Source organism: Paroedura picta, chromosome 2 (assembly GCF_049243985.1).
Source record: "Paroedura picta isolate Pp20150507F chromosome 2, Ppicta_v3.0, whole genome shotgun sequence".
Classification (NCBI taxonomy): Eukaryota; Metazoa; Chordata; class Lepidosauria; order Squamata; family Gekkonidae; genus Paroedura; species Paroedura picta.
In genome coordinates this window covers 40,651,248-40,677,101 of record NC_135370.1, presented here as the reverse complement: position 1 = coordinate 40,677,101, position 25,854 = coordinate 40,651,248, and the positions used below count along the sequence as shown (strand labels likewise).

Here is a 25,854-nt window from a genome sequence, read left to right as displayed (position 1 = left end):
TTTTGACAAAGGGTGTTAAGGAACTTTCCTGAGATCTAACTCAGGGGTAGTCAACCTGTGGTCCTCCAGATGTTCATGAACTACAATTCCCATGAGCCCCTGCCAGCGGTTGCTGGCAGGGTCTCATAAGAATTGTAGTCCATGAACATCTGGAGGACCACAGATTGACTACCCCTGATCTAACTGGCTTCTCCTTAAGAAGAAGGTGGAAGGAACACTTCAGATTTTGGAGTAGCAATATATAGACCAAGGTGTAAACTGCACGGAGCTTTTATTTCAATCCCAGGCCGATTCAGTCCCTGCCGTCTACACAGAATGCGATTTACGTTTGGATTTGGGGTGATTTAAAATTTCCTTCTGCAGCAAGAAGGATTGATCCAGAGTGATCCTACCTTTATTGTGCAATATCTTAGAGTGCTTTTAAGGCGCAATATTTTTCAAATCCGGATTGGGAAAGAAAGCTCCGTGGTAGAGAACCTGTGATAGGCCATACCTGGTCATGTGAAAAGCTTGCCTTAAAGGAGAAGCCCCTAATTTCTCTCAACTTCTGTCAGTCCTGGATTTTTTCCCCTCCTCTGCCTTCTTTGATCCTCTCCCCCCCCCCCAGCCCAAGAAAAGAAAGAGGCTCCCTGCTTGGCTCCTCTTCCCCCCCCCCTTCAAGAAAAGAAAGAAAGAGGCTTGGCTCCCCCCCCTTCTGAACTACCCTAACCACGTACAGAACACTTTCCTGTTTCAATGGGGAGGAGGGGGGGGGGAAAGGAAGATCTGAGTTCAAAGCGATCTGGATTCAACAGGATTGACAATGGAATAAACAAAATAAGTGCAGACTCTGCCCAAGTCTCTGACCAAGTTCTCCTGGTCACCCAACTGTAACCTTGTTTATCTGTACAGGGGGGGTAGGGAGATCCCATTGACTGCCCAATACACAAGGATAGGAGAATCAATGGCTATTATTTTCCAGTGATTGACGTTTCAGGGGAATGGGCTGCAAGCCCATTACCATGGCATGGTCTAGTCATCCCAACTTACAATTTGTACCGTATTCCGAGACACTATGCTAGGCAGTCAGTAAATGTGTTCATCACCACAGCCTCTTGTCATTCTAGCAGTGTTGGAGTTGCAGCAACATCCCCCCCCCTATACTGCAAGCTAATATGAGAACCCAGGAGGAGGTCATCCTACATCTCCTTTCCCTTCCATCATTAGCCCAATTTCCTAAGGGACTATGCTTGCAGGTACTGATTTCCTCCTGCATTGCCTGGGGATTGTCCGTTTATCCCAATGAGAAAGCTAGCCTCTGCAGTATCTCCCATGCCACCAGAATAACGTGAGTACTGGATCTTAGCAATCATGAATAATCTCTCTCCTAGATCCGCAAATGATTATAAAAAAGGAAATGACAGCTTCACCATAGAGAGAAGAGTGGGTCTCCCAGGATTCGGCTTTGAACCACTTATGTTATGATTAAATGTAGTCAATGATATGACATTAGTATGAATAGTAGACAGTATTAATGACAAAGGTTACTCAGGAACTCTTGGAATCAAGGCCACAGCTTCTTTTATCTTAGTATGTGTGCTGCCAAAGAGATCACACTTATTTTATCATCATTATTTACTTAGCATATTTATTCAATGCTTCCCCTCCCACAGAGAGATAAGACCAATAGGAAGTAAACAACTGTAGTAAGATGTCACAGTAGGGGGCGGTACATAAATCGAATGAATGAACAAACAAAGGAACAAAACCAAAAAAACTTGGGCTAGTCTAAAATCCAGCAGTCAATTAAAGGTGCAAGTCATGATCTAAAAGCCAAGGGCCCTTGTAACATTTAAGGTAAATGTATCCCCTGTGCAAGCACCGAGTCATGTCTGACCCTTGGGGTGACGCCCTCTAGCATTTTCATGGCAGACTCAATACGGGGTGGTTTGCCAGTGCCTTCCCCAGTCATTACCGTTTACCCCCCAGCAAGCTGGGTACTCATTTTACCGACCTCGGAAGGATGGAAGGCTGAGTCAACCTTGAGCCAGCTGCTGGGATCAAACTCCCAGCCTCGTGGTCAGAGCTTCAGACAGCATGTCGCTGCCTTACCTCCCTGCGCCACACCACAATCCTATCACACATCTACTAATCCCTCCCCCAACCATAGCTCTGATAAAGTACACCCATTTCCTCTCCTTTATTAATGCCTCACTTAAGTTGCCAGAGGAAAACTTAGCTTATTTCAAATGTTTTGATGTCAGTGGAAAACTTAACTTATTTCAAATCTTTTGAAACATTTCATACCAAACTGTCAAAAGCGAAGTATCTGAAGGATTCCTTCCTTTAAACAGAATATATTATGGGATGTATGATGTCACAAAGAATTTGCCAATTTTATTTGAGTACAAGAAAAAAGACAAAACAGCAGTCTTGTAACTTTATTATATATCTTGCATTCACACCTTCTGCAACTGCTAAAACCATAGGGGCTAGATTTGAAGAGAGCACCTTTAGGATTGCATTACTAGACTATGAATGTTGTGGCTGTTCCAGCTCAATATATTGTTAAAAATTGGAACAAGGTTAATTTTATGGTATAATATATAATATTAACAGGATTTTATAATAGATTATTGACAGATCATAGTAGAAAGCAGGGGGGAAATTGTTTATAATATGTGACTCAGGATGTGTGAGAATGATAGGGTTTTTTTTCTTTGTTGGTTTTTTCTCTTTGTTTTGTTTTTCGTCTGAAATTTGATACAGTGCAGTTGAACATACACAACAATTAAAAGATGAGCACTGAATTTAGCTATATGATGAAAATAGTTCTAAAAATTTGCTGCAAAGTGGTAAAGAGAACGGTTAAAGAGGGAGGATGTAACAGAAGAAGAAATATCAAAGTGGCTTACTATTGTTAATATCAGGGTACATGTGCTGTTTACAATTCTGTATTTTTTTCAGCTCCATTATAGTATATGGGGACCATTGTAGTCAATTATCCCCATTAACTATCTGGGGCTTAGGGGAGGGGCTGTGTATGTTGAGATACAGGCACCAAATTCGCACCATAGCTGCTAGCGTCTCATAAAAAACACCCCAAAGTTTCAAAAAGATTGGACCAAGTGGTATAATTCTATGAGCCCTCAACAAAGATGCCCTATCCATCATTGGTTCCAATGAAGGAAAGGGATTTAAACTTTGAAGGGAATGCAGTCCCTTTAACGTTTAAATGCCTTTTGCAAGCCATGGAAGCAATGCAAAAAAAAAATAATTCCAAAGGCATGTGAAGGATCTGCCATCCCTTTAAATGCCTTCTCCAAATGGAGAGTTCACTCCTATGGTATTTAAAAGAACAGAGAGCCCTCTAACTGCAGTTATCTGGCAGTCCCAAACAATCCCAAATATTAAGGTTGGACATTTTGGACAGTTGGAAAAATTGATTAACAATACCAAGCTGAATAAATATTTTTTGGTCGAGATTAGCCAAATGCCCACCCCTAATATAGATCTTCTGGAGACACAAACAGGATTGCATTTTGAGTGATTGAACAGAATATACATTGGGAATGTATGACCAAACTCCAAATTCTCTTCCTCTGTGGAGTTTTAGAGTAAAACTATGAGACCACCACACACACACACATATCCACACATGCACATCCACAATAATTATGGTTATACAACCATACTAAAACATGTTGTGCTGCCCTGCCAGGGTGTACCTGCAGGGCCAGATGGTTGTGCTGTAGCAGAGAGCTTGCCCCAAAGTCCACAGTCCAGGCCAGGAGTTCAGAAGCCAGGAGAGACAGAATTTGCAGGAACACGGGGTGGGGAACAACATCAAGCAAGTTGAGGAGCCAAAGCAGGAAAATCAGACAAGCCAAAGTTTGAAGAGCCAGGAGTTGCAGGAGCAGAGCTTCAGGGTGGTGAACTGGAACAGGCATCACAGGAGACAGAAAAGGTAATGCACATGTTGACCCCACAAAGGACCTTGTCTCAAGGTCCATCTGATATACAACCAAACCAGGTGGGACAGACGTCAGCCAGAGGGCTTGCAGCTGGCTCTAATCATCATCAGAGGAAGCTGGTGCAGCTGGGCCTCATCTACCTTGACAGCCATGTTGATTGTCTGACAGCTGTCAGGGTAGATCTTCTCCTCTGATGCTGCTGTTCAGGGCTCGCAGGAGTTTTGACCTGAGCCTGCCTGTGCTACTCCTCTGGTGAGTCTTCTGGATTGGTGACTACTTTATCCAGGGGCTTGACGTAATACAACTGGGTAACAGCCTGGATGGGTCCAGGCTGCTCATCACCAGGTAGGTCAGGCAGCTCTCCTGGCACCTCTGGGAGATCCTCTGCCATGCCCCCTGGTGCCGAATCTGAGGAGGCAGGCATTACACCTGTTCAGTCATGACAGACACTCTTAAACCAAAAGCAAACAAACATTCCATTGGCATATGAAACCTTAGCCAATGAACAAAATTCAAGTACTTCCTACACTGCACTGTCCCATTCCCCAGTGTGCTTTGGATGTGGAAGGTCCCAAGTTTACTCTTTGGTATCTCTGGTTAAAGAGTGTCAGGTGCCAGGCACCAGGAAATACTCTTTTGTTTTCCATGACAATGTCTCTAGAGCAGTCATTCTCAACTAGGGTTACTCCAGAGTCAGATCAGATACGTTTATTACAGTCGGTGACCAGTACAATAAACACAACAGTAGAATACAATATAAGATCGATTAAAAATTCCAGAATACTTCATAAATCCAATAGATCCATCCTAACCCCTGTATATATATTCAGCCAGACACTTCTACATTTAATTTCTAAATCTTGAATATTTTGCAATTATATAGGATACATTCTTATTTTTATCTGAAAGAGGTTCCTTTCATTTGGCTTGTCTTGAAGTAGCCCTTAAGTCAGTCAAGATGGAATACAGCAATTCCTGACGTAATTTATTGTAAATACAGCAAACCAAAATCACATGTTTGGTGTTCTCAATGTTACCATCCTGACATATACAGGTACTTTCCTGGGGTGGAAGCTTATTATATTTTCCCATGTTGAAGGGAGAGCATTGTAGCACAATAATGTAAATGCCCTTCTAAATTCAGAGTTATCTATATTAAAAAGATAAGGCATAAGAGATAATCTGTTTAGAAGAGAGATGTCATACAGTGGATTATTGATTATATTCAAATCATGCTGTCTTTCTACCTCCCGTAACCTCTGGAGGAGTTACTCCAATTGGGGGGTATTTAATTTTAAATATTGTTAGTTGTTAGGTGCGAAGTCGTGTCCGACCTATCGCGACCCATGGACAAAGATCCTCCAGGCCTTCCTGACCTCTACCATTCCTCGGAGTCCATTTAAGTTTGCACCAACTGTTTCAGTGACTCCATCCAGCCACCTCATTCCCTATTGTCTTCAGGATCTGGCCTTTTAAGGAGCAGACAGGGCTGATCTCCTCTAGGACTGACCGGTTTGTTCGCCTTGCAGTCCAAGGGACTCGCAAGAGTCTTCTCCAGCACCAGAGTTCAAAAGCCTCAATTCTTTGACGCTCAGCCTTCCTTATGGTCCAACTTTCACAGCCATACACTGCAACTGGGAAGACCATAGCCTTGACTAAATGCACTTTTGTTGGCAGGGTGATGTCTCTGCTTTTTAGGATGCTGTCTAGATTTGCCATAGCTTTCCTCCCCAGGAGCAAGCGTCTTTTAATTTCTTTACTGCAGAAATCTTGCAGTGATCTTGGAGCCCAGGAAAATAAAATGTCACTACCTCCATTTCTTCCCCATCTATTTACCAGGAACTGAGAGGGCTGGATGCCATGATCCTCGTTTTCTTGATGTTGAGTTTCAAGCCAACTTTTGCACTCTCCTCCTTCACCCACATCAAAAGGCTCTTTAGTTCCTCTTCACTTTCTGCCATTAGTGTGGTATCATCTGCATATCTGAGGTTGTTGATATTTCTCCCTGCAATCGTGATCCCTATTTGTGACTCCTCTAATCCCGCCTTTCTCATGATGTGCTCCGCATACAAGTTAAATAGGCAAGGCAACAGTAAACAGCCTTACCGAACTCCTTTCTCAATTTTGAACCAATCAGTAATTCCATGTTCAGTTCTCACTGTTGCTTCTTGACCTGCATATAAGTTTCTCAAGAGACAGATAAGATGCTCTGGTATTCAATTTTAAAATAAATATATATTTTAAAAGCAACCTGGGGTGGCTTCGGGAGAACAGAATGGCTTTCTGCTCATCTGCCTGGTCCGCAATGGCCTTGTTGAATTCATACACAATGGGAAAGGAATGGGAGGGAAGAGATGAATCTGTTGCTCTCCCCCCATTGGCTCCTTCCATGTCCTCCCCTCTGAGAATTTCTTCTCAGAGCCCTGCAGAAAACAACTGGAGGAAGGTTGTTGCAAGCAAAGTGATTCAGATATTCAAACAGGAAAGCACTGTGTCCAATGTCACAGAGTCTACCCTCCAATGCAGGTCTACCTTTTTCTCCAGGGAAACTGTAATATGGAGATGAGCTATAATTACAGAGGAATTACAGAGATCCCACCTGGAGACTGGCATCCCTAGCTAAGAGCTGCTATACTTGGATCTAGTACAAGGACTGTGCACAGCCTGCACAAGGATTCCTTTTTTCCCAGGTTTCCCCCCTGCCCTGGTAGCCATTTCCCACTCTGGGAAAATACATTCTTAGGTCTTGCTATTACTGCCAACCTTCTGGTGGTGCCTGTTGATCTCCCAAATTTACATGTGATCTCCAAATTAGACAGATCATTTCCCTGAGGAGTACTGCTGCTTTGCATGGTAGGCTTTATGACAGCTGATATGACTGCTTCCTTGTTTTGCTCAGGCAAAGCATTGCACGCACCAAAATGAAACTAACTTCTTATTTAACAATCATTATATTTTCTTAGTGATCCCATGCACACTGTAAGCATGTGACTTTCAGGGGTGTGGCAGGGAGATTGGCCAGCTGGCATCACTTCCAAGATTACTCGAAGCCTGAAGAATATTTCAGAGGTTACTCCAAGGTCAAAAAGTTGAAAAAGGCTGATCTAGAGAGCCACCAACAGCAAGAATGGACACTACTTAGCTAGAAGGACCAAGGGTCTGACTCAGAACAAGGTAGTCTTGTGAGAGTTTATTACAAACAAGAAGTGAAGCTGAAAAAAATGCATAAGAGGGCGACTGAGATGATTAGGGGGAGGGAGCTTTTTTTCTAGTAGGAAACTTATAAAACTATGCACGGGGTAGAAAGAGTGAATAGGGAAAACGTTTACTTCCTCTCCCATAATACTAGAACTTGGCAGGCAACAGATTCAGGACACAAAAATGGACATACCTTTTTATTAAACAATTATGGTCACTTCAAGTAGACATACTGATCCAGAGTCATAGATTGGTTTAAAATGGGATTAGACAAATTCAGGAGAATAGGTCCATCAATTTCTGGTAGCCATGTTGACTAAAGGAAATCTCCATTTTTAAAGGCAGTAAACATCTATGCCTTGACTTGGACATTTTTTGCCCCATGCTGGCTTATGTAGGGCAGGGAGGAGCCAGGCCTTACAAGGCTGGCTCTTCCTGTCCACATGTGCTTACCACAGGACAGGCCCCGTTGGCCCCCACAGTGCAAAAGGGAATGTGGAATGTGGAAGAATCTATGTTCCCTTAGTGTAGGGCTTCTGGGGCCTGATCTGCACCAGGCCTGGGAGGGTGCTGCCATGGCAATGATGTCATGCAGGCATGGGGATTAGCTTCCTGTCCATAGTGATGTTGCCCTGAGGAAACCGCTCCGAGAGCCCCAGTATTAAGTGTAGATGTTTTGCCAGATAAACATCCTTCCCCGCACCTCCGACGCTGATGTGGCGAAGCAGTCTGTCATTGATTATTCAGGGCATCAGTTCAAAGGCTGCTTGGTTCCCAGTTGCCATTCCCTTGCAAGACTTATTTTTGCCCTCACTTCTAATGTGACTGTGCTCCAAGCCCACACTTCTATGTGCCGAGATTTGCCTTTTGAATTGTCTTACCCCCTCATTCCCCCCCCTGCTCAATCAGGATAGGAAGAATAAACAAGCTCCCTAGTGCCCCATCCCCCCCCTTGCTTTGGCTGTACTGGAGACATACAACAGGAAATAAACCCTTCTTTAGTCTTGTGCTCCTTCAATGCCGGCTGGAGCTTCATGACCACATCTCCCCTCCCCCCCTCTTAGCTTCCCCAATCAAGTGGGAAGGAGAGAGCAGCCACACAATTAAGTGCAGAACGCAACGTCTATTTCAGTTTGGGAAAAACAAAGGCGAAAGACCTGGGTTCAGATCGATCTGATTTCAATAGGATCGACAACGGGGGAAAAAAGTAAGTGCAGAACCATCCCAGAACAACTTTAAGATAATTAGAGTTATTAGAGGGTGCCCCCCCTCTCCTGACAATGGTTTGGCACCTTTAATGATTTCACAACCTGAAGAAATTCAACTGCTCAGGCATTTCCCATCATTCTCTCTTGAAGCTTGGAAAGAGAATTTTCCCTATTTCATGCCACTGTTATAAGACATAGGAGCCTGCCAGAAAAGGGCTTCTAGCCCTTTTTATTAATGACCTTTCTAAATATGAAACCTGATCCAATCAACCTGCTATCTGAGGACCCAAAGTAGCAGGAATGCCATCTCCGGTATACATATCTGAATTCTTTATACAGAGTAATAAGATGCTATACACATTTTTATAGGCTGAGATTGGCCCGAACTGAAGTGTCAAAGGTGACATTTGAAACAAAACTCTGCGACTGGTCCCCAGCGACAACACAGCACAAAAGTAAAACAGGTTGAATTGTATAGACAAGAGTGTCGGTCCCTAATGATACCAAGGTTAATAAAAGGGGGGAAATGGCTTGTATGAATGCTAGCTTCTGTCCACATCTTAGCCTGGTACTTAAGGGGAATGCTTTCACTTAGATACTTCTGGTCCTCTCACAGACGTGAGGGAAATGCTGTTAATAACGGACATTGTCCCTGATGGTGGCAAGTCTAATTACAGAATAAAACACAAGGAGGTAGAATGAAGTAACAGGTTTGTTTGGGGGTTTTTCCCCTGGATGTTGGTTTATTACCAACCTGACACCATAACTTTAAGGGTCATTTCTCTGCCGTTACTGCATCACCAAAACAAGAAAGAACAAAGAAATCAGAAAGAGGCCACAGGAAAAAAAAATCTTGTTAGATTCTTCTTCAAGGATTTCCCCAAAGCTTATATTGAAGATTCCTGAAAGATGCCATCAACAGACATACATAGTTTATTTTATATAAAAATTCAAAGTGAGTTTACATTTGTTGATGAACAAACCCGGGAACTAAAGAAAACCACCGGGGTATATTGTTTTGAATATCGGATTTGGATTCGGGATCCCCAGGTTTGAATCCTCACTGTGTCTTAGAAGCTTACTAGGTGAGTTCAGACCAGTCACTCACATTCAGACCTACTTCACAGTTTGGTTATTGTGAGGATAAAACTGAGGAGCAGAGAATCATGCTGTAGGCCACTTTGGATCCCTGTTGGCTACGAACGCTCAGTATAAACGTATAAATAATAATGAATTAACTGAATGAAATATTTGGATAGATAGATATTTGGCTAGACAAATGTAGGACAAACCCCCCCCCCCACAAAATACTGAAGATAAGGAAGGACATGAAATATAGTCTCAAAATAGAGTCTCTATTCTTAATTTGCATTTCTAAAATCCAGTTCCTCATTTTTTGGATCACGTCAGCAAAAGCAGGGCACATTTTGCATACAGGCACAAAATGTTTCCATCAAGGACACATTGTGATTGTGCAGGTTATCAATTAGGGTTTCTAAACATCTCCCTGTCAGGACCTGGCAATACTGCGGTTCAAGTTAAGGTCCCTTAAGGCTAAATTGTCTTTTTCTGGGTTTTCTGGTTTCATCGGCCTTAGATTCTCTGTGCTAACCCAGGTGGGGTCTTTGCTCAGGTTTTCCCAGTCCTAGTTCTGCTCAAACTCACATCCACTTACATTTCAGCAATCACTGACTCGATCTATCCTGCAAGGCTTTTGTGTAGATGGCGCCCCCCGGGCAAACCGCTTGCCCTGCCGCAACCCCTATGAAAGGGTCGTTCGACCCGCCAATGGGGTCCCGACCCCCAGATTGGGAACCACTGGGTTAGAGGGTCAGATTAGGATCTGGAAGACCCAGGTTCAAATTTCCATTCTGTGAGGGAAGTTCTCTGAGCAGCCAGTAATTCTCTCCTCTCTGATTCCTAATCTACCTCATGGATAAATTGGAGGAAGGGAGAATATTGTAACCTGCTTTAGGACCCTCATGGGGGACAGAAACAGGGTAATAACTAGTTCAATAAATACGTTGGTAAATTGGCCCTTCCCCCCCTCAGAAATCAGGCTTATAATAAACTGTTTGAAGGGAAAACAATAACTCTAAATTTAAGTATGGATTGTTATGTTACACTTATGTTCTTCTTATCACTCATATCGCCATGTCTATATCGAATTGTAGAGAATTGTTGTGGGGCAGCTCAAACTAGGAACTGCCCCATAATGAGAACCGTGACATGCTGCCCATGGCCACAGGCTGAGGGAACAGAAAGGAGGCACCATGAGCATTTTCAACGGTGGTTTTTTGGCCTGGGATATAAATATCATGAGGAAAGGTGCTAGGCCTCCTAATTTCCTAGGGTTTTTGGAAGAGATGCCAGACCTTACTGGCCTTTGATCCATTTAGTGTTGGGCTTCCTTATGTTTTTATTGATTTTCTGGTGGTGTTTAAAATGGTACCTGTTATTTCAATCAACCATACATCACCTTAAACTATGGAAAGGTGAAACAGAAATCTTCAGATAAATAAATACCTCATGCCCCTGTGTTGAGTCACTCTTAATGACACCTTTCACCACCGAGAAACTTCTGCCATGCAGCAGCACTGCATAATAGCTGAATTACTTTCAATATTTAATTCACCGTTTGCATGCATGCACACATGCTATTTGTGTCTATACATTTATCTACTCTTTTTCTGACTCTTCCCCCCCCCCCCTGAAGCCCTGACATGATTGACACTCTCTGAGAGCCAAAGTTGGAATAAGGAACATGCACAAATGATGGTTTCCTTAGCAACGGAAACATGTGAATTCTCTTCTTTCCTTCTTGGTGCTTTTTCCTCCTACTTTACTGAGTGGTCTCTCCACGTTGGATTTCATGGAGACTTGAAGGCCTGCTTGCCTACTGTTTTTTTTTTTTAATAAAACATTTTTTAAAAGTCAGTGAACCAAAGAGAGTTAAAGCTATTTTTTCCCGCTTCTGCTTGTAAATGTTCAATTTGACGATTTAACCACTTCTCAAAATTATCTAATATGAGCTGTTAACATGCATGTGAACACATTGATGGATTGGTACTGTGGCTTTTCTTCTGGTTTAATAAAAAACAAAATAGACATTGTTGTGGGCCTGGTCTGTTGTTCTTTACTGTGTGCTTGCTTAATTGATTATATTTATAAACCACGCCTCTTGGCACAGCCGTCTCAGGACGGCGTACAACAGTTTAAAACCGATAAAAACAATAAAGTAGTTTAAATTAATTAAAACTAAAAACTATCACAGATAGCAGCCAATACCTTCTATTCTCAAGTCCGATCCATTGGACTATTCTGGGATGTTCCGAGGGAGGGGTGGCAGAAGAGTTCTGTCTTGCAGGCTCTGTAATTGATACCCTCTCTTTGTTACCCCCAAGATTTCCTTTTCAATGTATATGGACAGTCCATGCTATATGCAAATGAGGGCTTGGAGTCCATCCAATAGTAATAATGGACCAATCCAGGGGCCTAGTTAAGGGCCAATCAGACTTCCCCGTTAAGGGCTAACCAGAGCTCTCAGCAGGCTGCCTGAAATGTATATAAGTTGCCTGTGGGTCTGTTTTTCTCTCTTCGGTGTTGGGAGTAGGAGTTGTTAATAAAGTGCAGTTTTTTCAAAGAATTTAGAGTCGGTGTCTTGCGGAACCCACAGATTTATTAAAGGTAAAGGTATCCCCTGTGCAAACACCGAGTCATGTCTGACCCTTGGGGTGACACTAGCGTTTTCATGGCAGACTCAATACGGGGTGGTTTGCCAGTGCCTTCCCCAGTCATTACCGTTTACCCCCCAGCAAGCTGGGTACTCATTTTACCGACCTCAGAAGGATGGAAGGCTGAGTCAACCTGGAGCCGGCTGCTGGGATCGAACTCCCAGCCTCATGGGCAGAGCTTCAGACTGCATGTCGCTGCCTTACCACTCTGCGCCACAAGAGGCTCCATTATTTCAGGTACCCACCAGAAAAGGTGTAATAGGTATGTGAAAATAATGAGCAGGATTTGGGAAAGAGAGAGACCATTTGACAATATAAGACGTCCTTGTCAAGGGGCATCTGGGAGACAACCATACCTGTGCCACCCTCTCTGACCACTCTAATGTTCGTGTATCAGCCAGGTTGAAAAGTGTAAGGACCGGACATTGTGGTAAAGGAGGGGACTTTTATGGAGCAGGTCTCCCGCCATAGGCAGAGACATGGGACAGCCTTCAGACAAGGACCACCATGTCACACACCATGCCCTTTTGTGTGCAATTAGAATGCATTAGTCCACAGGAATTTTGGAGAGAACCTTTCTTTGCAAGGGGATTAGGGGAAAGGCACGAAGTGGCGTTCTTTGCCATGTCAACTGAAAAGCATCCTCTAAGGAATGGGTCCTCCCTGACCCAGCAAGCACATGCTGGGTGGCAAAGAACTGGATCATGAGGGGAGGGGGAGAGCGGTCCAAATCTTCTAGAGAGCTTTTAGAGAAAGATCTGTGTGGCAGGCCTGCGCAAGTCTGGTCCCATGTGGGACTGCACAGAATCCACAAGGATGAACTGATGCATTTCATAATCCCTTTGTTTAAAGATGCAGACACTTGGGTAGGATGTTAAAACAATCTCTGGTCATTTAAACGTTCCAGGTGCATTCTGTGTTTGTGTTCTTAAATCAAAGTGGGCCCTGTTCATATGGACAATGGGTTGGATCTTAGCAGCTGTTCCACTCACAAAACACAGGGAAGGGAAGGAACGTATTAAAGACCCCAAACTTTAACACAACTAAGAAGGTACTATAGAAGAAAACTTCCACCATACTTGGAGTAAGGCAGATAACCAAGCTGCTGCTTCATAGTAAACCTTCCCATCTGTCACCCGCCTTGGCTCAGAGCAAGGGACACATCTGCTGCAGAATAATATTAGTTAAAATACTGCTTATCAACTCTCGGTTTTGAGCCCACAAGCTTTTAGGGCATTTGTGAGAAGAGCAGAGGAGAAGTCACTTTTATTGCTGCAACCTCTGGCATGCTGGTACATCAGTGCTTTTAAACAGACACCATCAACTTGAAATCTTGTCATTTTTTAAGTGTTGAAAGTGGTTTCATATGTTACACTTGCCCTCATATTTCAGTTTCATCTGCTTCAAAGGCATTCATGAGCCTGGTTAACCTCTTAGTCCCCTCCACACCCACTGCACAATCAAACTTCAATCTAGAGGACTGATCCTAGACGGAAGGGGAAAAAATATGCTTTGCTTCCAAGCTGCAGTAAGTCATTTTCCTGACTGGTGTTTAGTTTCTTAAGCAAGGCACAAACGCAAGCATGTGCGCAGAGACCCATGAACCAGCGCTCCATGTTGGAACGTATCCAGAGCCACCCCTGAACACTGAAGCCTCGAGTCAAGTTTCATTTCTACCCCTCCACAACAGTTGATACAAAATACCTAATCTCTTGAAACCATCAGTCTATGACAGGGGTCTCCAACATGGAGGTGATGGTAACGCTTTATTCTGCTCTGGTTCGGCCTCTCTTGGAGTACTGTGTTCAGTTTTGGGCACCCCAGTTGAAGAGGGATGTAGACACACTGGAGCGTGTCCAGAGGAGGGCAACAAAGATGGTGAGGAGTTTGGAGACCAAGACGTATGAGGAAAGGTTGGGGGAGCTTGGTCTGTTTAGCCTGGAGAGGAGACGACTGAGAGAGGATCTGATAGCCATCTTCAAGTATTTAAAAGTCTGCCATGTAGAGGATGGAGCAGAGTTGTTCTCTCTTGCCCCGGAGAGATGGACCAGAACCAATGGGATGAAATTAATTCAAAAGAAATTCCGTCTAAACATCAGAAAGAAATTCCTGACAGTTAGAGCGGTTTCCCAGTGGAACAGGCTTCCTCAGGAGGTGGTGGGTTCTCTATCTTTGGAAATTTTTAAACAGAGGCTGGATAGCCATCTGATGGAGAGGCTGATTCTGTGAAGGCTCGAGGGGGAGGCAGGTTACAGTGGATGAGCAATAGGGTTGTGCGTGTCCTGCATAGTGCAGGGGGCTGGACTAGATGACCCAGGAGGTCCCTTCCAATTCTATGATTCTATGATTCTATGAGTTTTGACTGATTGGCTGTGAATATAAAAAAAAAATTAGCAGCATTTGTGCCTATAGCACAGAGATCTTCACTTTGGCAGCCATTTTGTGCTTGGCTCCACCTCCTGCAACAGGTGTTTTGTGGCAGCCGGTTTGCGGCTGTGCCTACTACACTGGTCAGAATTCGAAAAATGCCCACAGACTCAAAAACGTTAGGGATCCCTGGTCTACGAGCTTTCCTGCCTGACTTCGTATGATTGACTACACAAACACACTCAGTAAAGGGGCATCAGGAGACAAATGAAGTTTTACTGGAGGAAGCAGGAGGAAGGAAACTGTCGGCCGCTGGAAGGAGAAAAGCAAGCAAGGGTTAAAATCAGATTTCCTCTCCCCATGAATCTCTACAGTCGCTTATTGTGTGTGGATATGTAGACTCATTTATACAGTGTATGTATACTGTATTATTTTTATATGCAGGGTAAACGTGTTTTAGATGTTCAATGTACCTCATTTATACAGATACAAGCAGACGTGTCAAATACAGAGTGACTGATGCACAAGTAACACTGAAATATATTTATATTTTATGAGCCAAACTGATTCAGAAAACAGCACAAGAATAATGGATTAATGGGTTTGATTCACATAAAGGAAAACAAAGCCAAAATGGGGACTCTGGCGTTGAAACGGCAACAATATGAAACAAAAGACAATCTCTACAAGAAAGTGATAAAAACTATCAACTTAGGGCAGGCTTTCTCAAGCAGGGTTTCATGAAGCCCTGGGGTTTCTCGACAGCCCTGGAAGGGTTTTCTGAATGGGTGGAAGTTAATTAATTTTTTAATATATTTTTTAAAAAATTGTTAAACATTTATCAGGTGATATGACCATATATGGTCATGTTGCTACCTTTCCCCCCAAAATGGCCAATGATGTGCCTGGATTGGTTGGGAAGGGGAGGGGAGGGGCACCGGGTGGGCATGCGCATAGCTATGCTCCCCAACCATAAAGGTAACGGTAAAGGTAAAGGTATCCCCTGTGCAAGCACCGGGTCATGTCTGACCCTTGGGGTGACGCCCTCTAATGTTTTCATGGCAGACTCAATATGGGGTGGTTTGCCAGTGCCTTCCCCAGTCATTACCGTTTTACCCCCCAGCAAGCTGGGTACTCATTTTACCGACCTCGGAAGGAAGGAAGGCTGAGTCGACCTTGAGCCAGCTGCTGGGATCGAACTCCCAGCCTTGTGGTCAGAGCTTCAGACAGCATGTCGGCTGCTTTACCACCCAGTGCCACAAGAGGCTTCCCTCTATATTCTGCACAATTGTGGCTCTTCTGTGGTTTCTCGAAGCCTGAAGAAAGTTTCAGGGGGTTCCCAATGGTAAAAACGTTGAGAAAGGCTGACTTAGGACTAGTCTGCATATGCAAGCCATTTGCCTCCATTTGGCCTGCTCTACCATGAACTGGAGGCCAAGGGAAACCTAAAGCTCTTCCCAGTGCTGTAAGTAACGCTTCTCACCACAGCAAGGCACATTAAGGAGGAAGGACCCTCATATGAAAATCTGTGGAAAACACTCTTGGGCACTCTTGTACATAAAACAACTAATGGCCTAAATCCTCTGAAGGAGTAATTCTTGGCCATCACACAAAGGACATCCCAGACAAAGTTGGCCAGCCAGGGGGATGTATTTGGGACCCTTCCACCATGCTGCTTCCAACGGGGATCGCCTTAGTAGTGCCTGCAAACAGTTGACCTCCTGTGGAATCAGCCTTTTGTTTTTCTCTCGAGAAAGTATTATGTTGTTCAAAGCCAATCGGGCCTGGTTTATTCTGCTTCTCCTCGCCTCCCCTTCCCCCCTAATGTTCCCGTAGATCCGGCTCACCTCCTGTTTACTCACACAGGTGGAATAGTGATCAGTCCTCGGACCGGCTTATTATTTTTACATCTTGATATTGGTGTGGCTGCAAGTGGGGGATTTCACAGGTGGCTGATGAAGCTCATTATATTTATTTGGACCTCCTCAGTGCTCCTTAAAAGTCAATTAAAATGAGAATGAAAATGACTGTATGTGGTCAAGCGCACTGCTGCCTTACAATTCACACAACTGCCAACAGAATATAAAAAGGAGGCATTTCGGTACCGGCGAACGACAGTGCAGCTGTGCTAATGGCTTCCAGCATTTGAAACCTGCCAAGAGAACCTTTACAATGGAATCCGTTAGTGAGACATACAAACCCTTCTGATCTGTACATGTACCATACTGCAGAGCAGGGATAAGCCAAATGCCCTGACCGCATTCTGCGCCCTTGGGCATGAGTCCCATATTTATGGAGTGTGCAGCTTGATATGGTCTCTGCATCTGGCACAAACTGCTGTGCTGGGCTTCCAGGTGTATCTCCGGACAACTGTACTAATTCTGGTCAAAAAGATGGCACTTTGTGAAATCACTACACTTTGCAGGGAGGGGTAGGTGGGGTGGGGCTGGAACTTGAGGACTTACATGAATGAAACTCACTCCACTCAATACAAAAATGCCAGCTCTGAGAAGGGTGCTCAAACGTTAGAGGGGGGAGATAAGCAGCAGCAAAATCAAAATATTCCCTTGGTTTCTATGGAACATATATTTTATTTATTTATGTATTTATGTATTTATTTTTGTATACCGCCATTCGCCAAAAGGTCTCACGGCGGTTCACAATAAAACATTAAAATCACAATAAAAACCCAGTAGGTTCCCATTATATGTTACACAGTAACAATGATGATGGTGTTCTAATCCTATAACCCCCACCTGTTCAGCCAGAGGTCACAACGTTGGTCTCATGAGAGAAGGAGCTGGCCAATGGAACTAAGGGATCCAAGATGGAACCCGGGCTTTGCCCTGGCCTCAACCGTACGCCTGGCGGAAGAGCTCCGCCATATATAAATTCCAAGCACAACCCAATAAGCTTTGGTCTACTAGCAATGTCCGGCCTATAGGGCCTATACAGGGAGGGACCCGATCTTCTTAGTCTGGCTTCAACCAAACGCCTGACGGAAGAGTTCCATCTTGCAGGCCCTGCAGAACACTGACAGATCCATTAAGGCCCTCAGCTCTTCCAGCAGCTCATTCCACCAGGTCGGGTCCAAGTTGGGGTCAGGACTGAGAAAGCCCTGGCCCTGCTTAAGGTGCCTCCCGGGGCCCAGGAACAACCAGCAGATTCATACCCGCAGAGCAAAGAGCCCTGCGAGGGGGCATAAGGAGTCAAGCAGTTCATCAGATATGTGGGACCCAGGATGGCCTTAAAAGTAAGAACCGAAACCTTGAACCTGATCTGGAAGCTAATCGGTAACCAATGCAGCTGCCTCAACGTAGGCTGGACATGGGCCCTCCAAGATGATCACGTGAGGTTACAGGTTATTTCTATTCATACACACATGTAAGTCTCCCAATAGAGGGTATACGTCAAACATTTGATAAAGCAGGCTCTCATTCCCAAAAACCTCCACATCATAATCGTCTTTATTAAATAAGTCCGTAAGAAATCTCCCTCCGTTCATCTGCGTACACCATGAAACCAGGGGCCAAAAAAGAGTGATGCTTATACAGTAGTGCGGAATGCCATGAAGTAGCAAGGCTGCATTTACAAAAGGACATGTATCAGTCTCCCAAATACAACAGCAGTAAACTGTGTTTAAAATTATATAATTGGTATGTGGGGGTAGTTTGAATGGCTAAGAAAAGATCTATTAAAAGCCACAAGCACAAATTATAGTCACATGAATAAATTAGTGTTGTTTGTTTATCAGGGCTCGTCAAATTGCAGCCCTCCAGATGTCCATGGACTACAATTTCCATGATCCCCTGCCAGCAAATGCTGGCAGGGGCTCATGGGAATTGTAGTCCATGGACATCTGGAAGGCCGCAGTTTGACTACCCCTGGTTTATATTGTTTAATCCAGAAAGGCTTTCAGTAGTCCACATTTAAAACTACTGAGACAGATTAATACTGATCACTAAAGGCTGGGGGGGGGAAGGCAAAACCATACTTCCATGACTTTGGTCAATCATCTTTAACCGCTCCTAGCGGAGCGGATAAAATAATTCATTAAGGGCACCTAAGGTGGGCCCTGTCCATGATGAGGAAAGGTGCCCATAGGCCCCTTCCGCCAGACTGACTAATCGGGAGGCGCGAAGCCCCGCCGGCTCAGAAGCCCCGCTAGCGCCCGCTGCATTAAGCCTGCAGCGGGCTTATTTACTAGGTGGGGAATATTAGCTTAACTGTTCACATTAACAGAAGGTCACGGTTCACAACAGTCAGGTGAGTAGTTTTTCTTTTTTACTGAACTAGGGTAGAAGAAGGATCTGCCCAGTATTGGGATCACCACCAATCACTCAGGGAGCCTTACTCAGATAAATTAATCCTAACTTATTTTCACTGCTGACATACAAAGGTACTGCGATTGAATTATACTACATTTGGTTTGAATTATGCGATCTATGTCAGTTCTCAAGCGCTACAGTTAAAGGGCTCATAAAGTTGGGAATTTATGAGCTTGGCTGTGCACATGCAAATTTCTTCTATAGTTTACCACAAATTCTAGCATGCTTCCCCCCCCCCTTCCTAGTAAACAAAGATCTGCTTCACAGGATATGAAGCTACTCATTTAAGGAAAAACACACTTAAGCCCCGCTGAATTTCAGTGGGAAAGCGCTAGGCATATGCTTAATTGTCTTCTGCTAAAAAAAATCAATAGCTCTTTTCAGATATTCACTTCAGAGAAGGAACATGTTTTGTAGAGGAAATAGAATTTCAGGGATGTGTCCTGTCTCATCTGAGCACGTTCTTTGACACGTACGCCCAGAGCTTGTGCATGTCAACACGTACAAACACAAACCTCTCTGTACATCCGAGATCACACAGAAAGGAGCCTGATCTGGTACCTTTGTAGCCCATAAAGGCTGAGGAGAGAGGGCCCAGGATGTTCCACCACCACACCACACCCTGCCTCTCCCCTATGCTGAGACATGGGTGGGACATGCCAGAAAAAGAAAGAGATTGGAGGTGCACCCACCCCAGGCTAACCCTCAGGAGGCGGAGTCTGACACACTTCCACCCAACACCTTGGACCAGGCTTTCTCGACCAGGGTTCATGAAGCCCTCAGGTTTTTTGACGGGCCTAGAAGGGGTTCCTGAAGGGGTGGGAGTTAATTAATTTTTAATATGTTTTTTTTAATTTGTTAAACATTTATTGGGTGATATGACCATACTTGGGCTTGTCGACCCGTTTCCCCCCCCCCCAAAAAAAAAAACACAACAATGATGGGCCTGGAGGGGGAGGGAAGGGGATGGGTTCTAAGTGGGCGTGTACACAGCTATGATTCCCAACCAGATTCTTCTCCATTGCACCACTTTTGGGTGGTTACCAAAGCCTGAAGGATGTTTCAGGGGTTTCTCGACAGTGAAAAAGTTGAGAAAGGCTGCCTTGGCTGATTGCAGCCTGTGAGAGTCCAGGGTACTGACCTTTACTGACCAATGGCCTATCTCACTATAAGGCAGCTTCATGCATGTGTATTCAAGTCTAGCAGCAATAAAAACTGTTGCATTCAATTCGGCTGTAATTGGTGATATTTCAGGCAATCAGTCCTGTTTCCTAATTGAAACCCGAAGTGTTTATGAAGCACGGGGACAGATCTGTACGACAGAAGGCTTTTCCCACACTCCCTCCCCAGGACCAAGGCTTATTTCCCCCCCTGTTTTAAGATTTCATTTTCTGGATTTGGATTCTCGGCTGGTGATATTAAAGTCACATATCCAATAACATTTTATCTAAGCTCTTTAAAACCTGCCAAGATAAAAGCTAATCTTTACTGTAATCAGTATGCAGAGATGAAGAGAAGCAGCAGCAAAGCAGTTGCTGCATGTTTGCTGACAAAATATTTAATCCAAACATTTAATTTCAATCTGCCACTGTTCTCAGTTGGTCTAATTACTTTAAGCAAATACCATGGAAGAAGAAATGGAAAATAGTCTCAGCCCCTGAAATGTAAATAGTGAAACATAATCATCATCACAGCCTTAAAGCCTTCCTGGTTTGTGGACTGTTTTAAATGCTCTAAGTGGCTTCATATTAATTCTAACGGCACATTCTGGGAGTCTGCTCTCAACAGGGCAACGCGATGCATTCCCCCTTCCGCCCCCGTTAAAGAACCCCAAAGCCCTGCCTTTGACAGGAATGTATAAACTGAGACACAAGTGTGACAGTGGTTGCACAAATTTCACCCAAATCTTGTGCACTCCAGAAAGAAAGAAAGAAAGAAAGAAAGAAAGAAAGAAAGAAAGAAAGGAAGGAAGGAAGGAAGGAAGGAAGGAAGGAAGGAAGGAAGGAAGGAAGGAAGGAAGGAAGGAAGGAAGGAAGGAAGGAAGGAAGGAAGGAAGGAAGGAATCCCACCAAATATTTTTTCAGAGTATAATTATTTACTAGCTTTGATTGCCAGCCTGGTGCAATGGTAAAGAGCAGCAGCATCTAATCTAGACAACTGGGTTTGATTCCCCACTCCTCCTCCACAGACACCCAGCCAGGTGACCTTGGGCCAGTCACAGCTCTGGCAGAGCTCTCTCAGCCCCACCTACTTCACAGGGTATCTGTTGTGGAGAGAGGAAGGGAAGGCCATTTCTTCATGGCATGGTCATGTTCCTTTTCTGCCAAAGTAAGCTGGCATCTTTTTCTAGCCTCAAAATAGCTGGAGGCAAGCTTAGTAGAGAACTCAGTACGTAGTTGTTGGTCAAGTTGCCATAGATTTTCTTTCTGGGCCCAGCATTTGGAGTCAAACCAAGAGGATGTTCCTTTAAAATTACTGGCAGTATGAACTGATTTAGAGCCTCTTGTGGCGCAGAGTGGTAAGGCAGCCGCCTGAAAGCTTTGCCCATGAGGTTGGGAGTTCGATCCCAGCAGCCGGCTCAAGGTTGACTCAGCCTTCCATCCTTCCGAGGTCGGTAAAATGAGTACCCAGCTTGCTGGGGGGTAAACCAGTTTGGTGTAGTGGTTAGGAGTGCGGACTTCTAATCTGGCATGCCGGGTTCGATTCTGCACTCCCCCACATGCAACCAGCTGGGTGACCTTGGGCTCGCCACGGCACTGATAAAACTGTTCTGACCGGGCAGTGATATCAGGGCTCTCTAAGCCTCACCCACCCCACAGGGTGTCTGTTGTGGGGAGAGGAATGGGAAGGCGACTGTAAACCGCTTTGAGCCTCCTTCGGGTAGGGAAAAGCGGCATATAAGAACCAACTCTTCTTCTTCTTCTTCTAAACGGTAATGACTGGGGAAGGCACTGGCAAACCACCCTGTATTGAGTCTGCCATGAAAACGCTAGAGGGCGTCACCCCAAGGGTCAGACATGACCCGGTGCTTTCACAGGGGATACCTTTACCTTTACCTTTACGAACTGATTTAGCTGAATCCACAATAGAGCGGATAACCTCTCCATATGCTGCTGTGGCCACAACTGGTAGTTCGTCCTGGGCTATAGCTTGTTTGAAAGACTGTGCCTCGGCTGTACAAGTCCACTGGTTAAACTGGGCTCTAAGGTCATTAGACCATTTCAATCTTGCATGAGTCAACTGTGAGGTATGGTTAGTGGGTGCCTTTGGTCAGAGATCGTCAGGTATTCCTAAAGATAGCCTCATCTGGATGGGAGAATGCTCGCTTTCCGATCGAGTATCAATCTTAAAATCAATGACTTCTTGAGCAGGGGAAGTAGCTTTCATGATTTACATGGCACCTGAGCTAAACAAAAAGCCCAAGCTACCAATGCAATCTTAGGTAGAATCAATGCAAGACTTGGGGCTAGATGGCATGCCAGATTCTGGTGGAGTGAAAGACAGGCAGATGTTTTTATACCCAGTTAACCTAACTTTGGCCACCTCATGAGAAGGAAGGACTCCCTGGAGAAGAGCCTAATGCTGGGAGGGATTGAGGGCAAAAGAAGAAGGGGGCGACAGAGAATGAGGTGGCTGGATGGAGTCACTAAAACAGTTGGTGTGAGCTTAAATGGACTCCGGGGAATGGTAGAGCTGTGGTCCCCAACCTTTTTATCACCAGGGACCACTCAACGCTTGACAATTTTACTGAGGCCCGGTGGGGGGGTAGTTTACTCCTCTACTTTCAACCACTGCCCTAACACTCTCTGATCGCTATGGTAATGTTTACACATCCCTTCAAAATAAGATATAGACACACCACAACAATGAACATAAGGAACATTTTATTTGCATGGAAATTTTAACTCATGACAATGACAAATCAATGGGAACCCTGAGCTTGTTTCTCTGCAACGAGACAGTCCCATCTGGGAGTGATGGGAGACACGACTTCGCAACTAACAACAAACCTAACTTTGCAAGGCTATGTTTGGAAGGGGCTAGGATAGCCAGCCCCACCTGGCCACAGGTAGTGAACGGAGGGGGAGGGTTGCCTGATACAGGCTGAGAAGCGCCTAGAGTTTTGGGATGGGGCCTGAAGAGGACAGGGACCTCACTGGGGTATGATGCTGTAGATTTTCTTAGATTTCTATACCGCCCGCCCATGAGGCTCAAGGCAGATTTTACTCTAATGCTGAGGTTCTAAGTGATGTCATGTTTATGAAGCCCCACAGCTCTGTCACGCACAAAAAGATAGTTTCGTATCTTTTTTATTTTACTTTATTAAAAATTTATTAAAAATTTAAATTTTACTTCAGCTGACTTACTTTGTGCATCAATCCAGCACTGCTCTCCAGGGATGCCGTGTTCAGCATTCAGGGCGCATGCTCATGCATGCAATCGCAGTTTGGGAAGAACAAGGGAATGCAACAAGGCATGCACGAAAATGAAGGGAGGCACTAAAATCCTAAGCAAAATCTTCTTCAAGGAAATAGAGTCTTAGTTGGGGGGCGGATTGAAAGAGTCCCAAGTTAAAGAGACGTACGGCTTACACTTTTCCCAGGCTAATATTTTGTCCATTCTAGTTTTCCATACATCGTAATCCCATGAGTTAAGGATAGTGCAACCTGGACAGAAAAACCAGATCCCGCATGTACAAAAGGGATTTTAAAAAAAACCCACACCTGTGTTAGAAGAGGTGTGGGGAAAATAAACCAGTCCCACACACACAGAGTTGCATTCTGTATAGTACCCTGCAACAATAGGATTGCAAGAAGCTTGCAGAGAGACCATCAGTATCTATTACTTACAGGCAAAGGAAGAAACACAACAGAAGGAAAGGAAAAGAAAGGGAAGCATTCACCAAGGCCTGAATAGTAGGGAAGGTCAATTATGGCTCCTCCTGGACCTATGAGTGGATTAAGCATCCCCTGCATTGACTCCAGTGGCCTTTGAAAGGTGTCTTTTACTAGGATGACACTGGAGGTGGATTCCAGTGGGTAGCCGTGTTGTTCTGAAGCAGCACAACAAAATTTGAGTCCTACGGCTCCTTTAAGACCAAGAAAGATTGATTCAAGGCGTGAGCTTTGGTGGGCAGGCACACTTCCTCAGACAATGGAAGAGGGAGGTTCAGGCAGTAGGTCAAAGTGAGTAAGGTTTCTCCTTTCCTTTAAACTTCTCGTTACATGAGGAAAACACTAAGAGGCCAATTCTGTACCACTGTTGCCACTCTGGGCTGCCGCTGTGCACTCTGGGCATTGCTGTGGAACTGCATGCTCTGCAGCTTGCTGTGTTCCCACCGGGGACACATTTCAGCGCCGGATCTTCTCCGGAACTGAAATGCGTCCCCCCAGGGAACACAGTGGCAGCAGGAAGGTTCTGCCGTGCAGGAGGGTGGTGGGAGGGGGTGTTGAATGCAATCCCACCTTCCTGCAAAATAAACAAAAAAAGCCCTAGTTGTCCCTGCGGTGCTAAGCTGTCGAGGGCATTTTTTGCCCTCTGCCGGCCTCCTTAGGGCGGGGCCCAATCCACAGCAGGCCCAGGAGGGCGGCGGCCTGGTGGCGATTTCATATGGACACGGCCTTTTCCAACCATGCAGAATCGGCCAGAGCTAGACTTTATTCAGCCATTTAATATGTTGGCAAGGACCAGTTTGTAAACATCACCATCATTCTGCCTTTAATTCTATCAGCGTCAAAGTCAATAAAATCTTAAACGTTGGGAAAGTCGAAAAATAAAGTATGACAACAAATGGTGATGAGTTTCCCATGTTTTTTTTAATTCAACAAGTTTTTTTAATTCAACAAGTGCAAACTCATATTCTTTAGAAAAAAATTAAGAGTCCAATGGCACTTTTAAGACCAACAAAGTTTTGTTCGAAGTATATGAGTTATCGTGTGCATGCACACTTCCTCAGATACAAAATGTACAGGCACATGAAAGTTCATACCTTGAATAAAACTTTGTTGGTCTTAAAAAGTGTCACTGAACTCTAAATTTGTTCTGCTGCTTCAGACCAATGCGGCTACCCGCTTAAATCTATCATATTCTTCAGGGTTGTGGTACGCATTCCGGGGCTTGCAAAGAGCCACATTCACAATGACCATCTTCCAAAAGAATGACTATTGTATGCCATGTGTGGCTGCTTACTGAATACACATTCACAGTTTCCAGGTGCATCCTGGGAACTGGTGAGGGATTGGGGTGCACACCAGGAGAGATAGGAAGTGATTCTACACAAGGAATTTGGCCTGGGGTAACGGTCATCCGGACACAGGATTAATGCCCGCTTCTAGATGACATTGGCGCTAGCCCGGGACGGTGCTGGATCTGGTACGACTCAGACCCTTGCCACAGGTGTCATCAAGTCCTATATCAGGCCAGGGCCATCTGGAAGGGGAAAGGCAGGCCATCGTGGCCTAAAATGTCCTTACTCACAGCTGAGTACGGCTTCCTGGAAGGGACAAAAAATGTCCAAGGCAGCTATGCTGTGCTGCACAGCATGGTGGAACTGTCAGGGACATTTCATTTTTAAGAAGGTGGGATTGCACTGCAGCACAATCCCACTTTCTTAAAAATAAAAAGGAATACCTCCAGCAGTTCTGCTGGGCACGGAACGTCACTGCCCCAGCTGTGAGGTAGACTGGGTACATTGTGGAAAATGCTCCCCTGTACAGACCAGGGAAGAGATGGGGCAACCTGCCCTGGCCCAAACACTTTGCAGCAGCCTTGCATGCTGGCTCGGGTGCAGAAAACGTACAGGCGACATGAAAATATCATTTCTGGTCTGCACAGGAAGTGACATCATCAAGATGTGACGTCTGGTGATGCTCTGGCATTTAGGCAAAAAGTCTATGAGAAAAACTGCTTCTACCATGATTTTTGTTCAAATACCTGAGGCTGGTGATGACATCATTTCCTGTGCATGCTGGAAGTGGCATCACCATATCACCTAGGCCTTCCTCTGTCTCCTGGTAAGACCCCTACTGGCCAGCTAGTAGGTGGCAGGTGGGGACTGGGAGCAGGA

General features: G+C 44.8%; 1 protein-coding gene across 1 annotated transcript in view; it reads right to left on the bottom strand.

Moving 5' to 3' along the window:
- Nucleotides 1-25,854, bottom strand: part of LOC143828644 (uncharacterized) — a 429,168-nt gene that overhangs the window by 164,747 nt on the left and 238,567 nt on the right. The gene's annotated exons all lie outside the window — the stretch shown is intronic.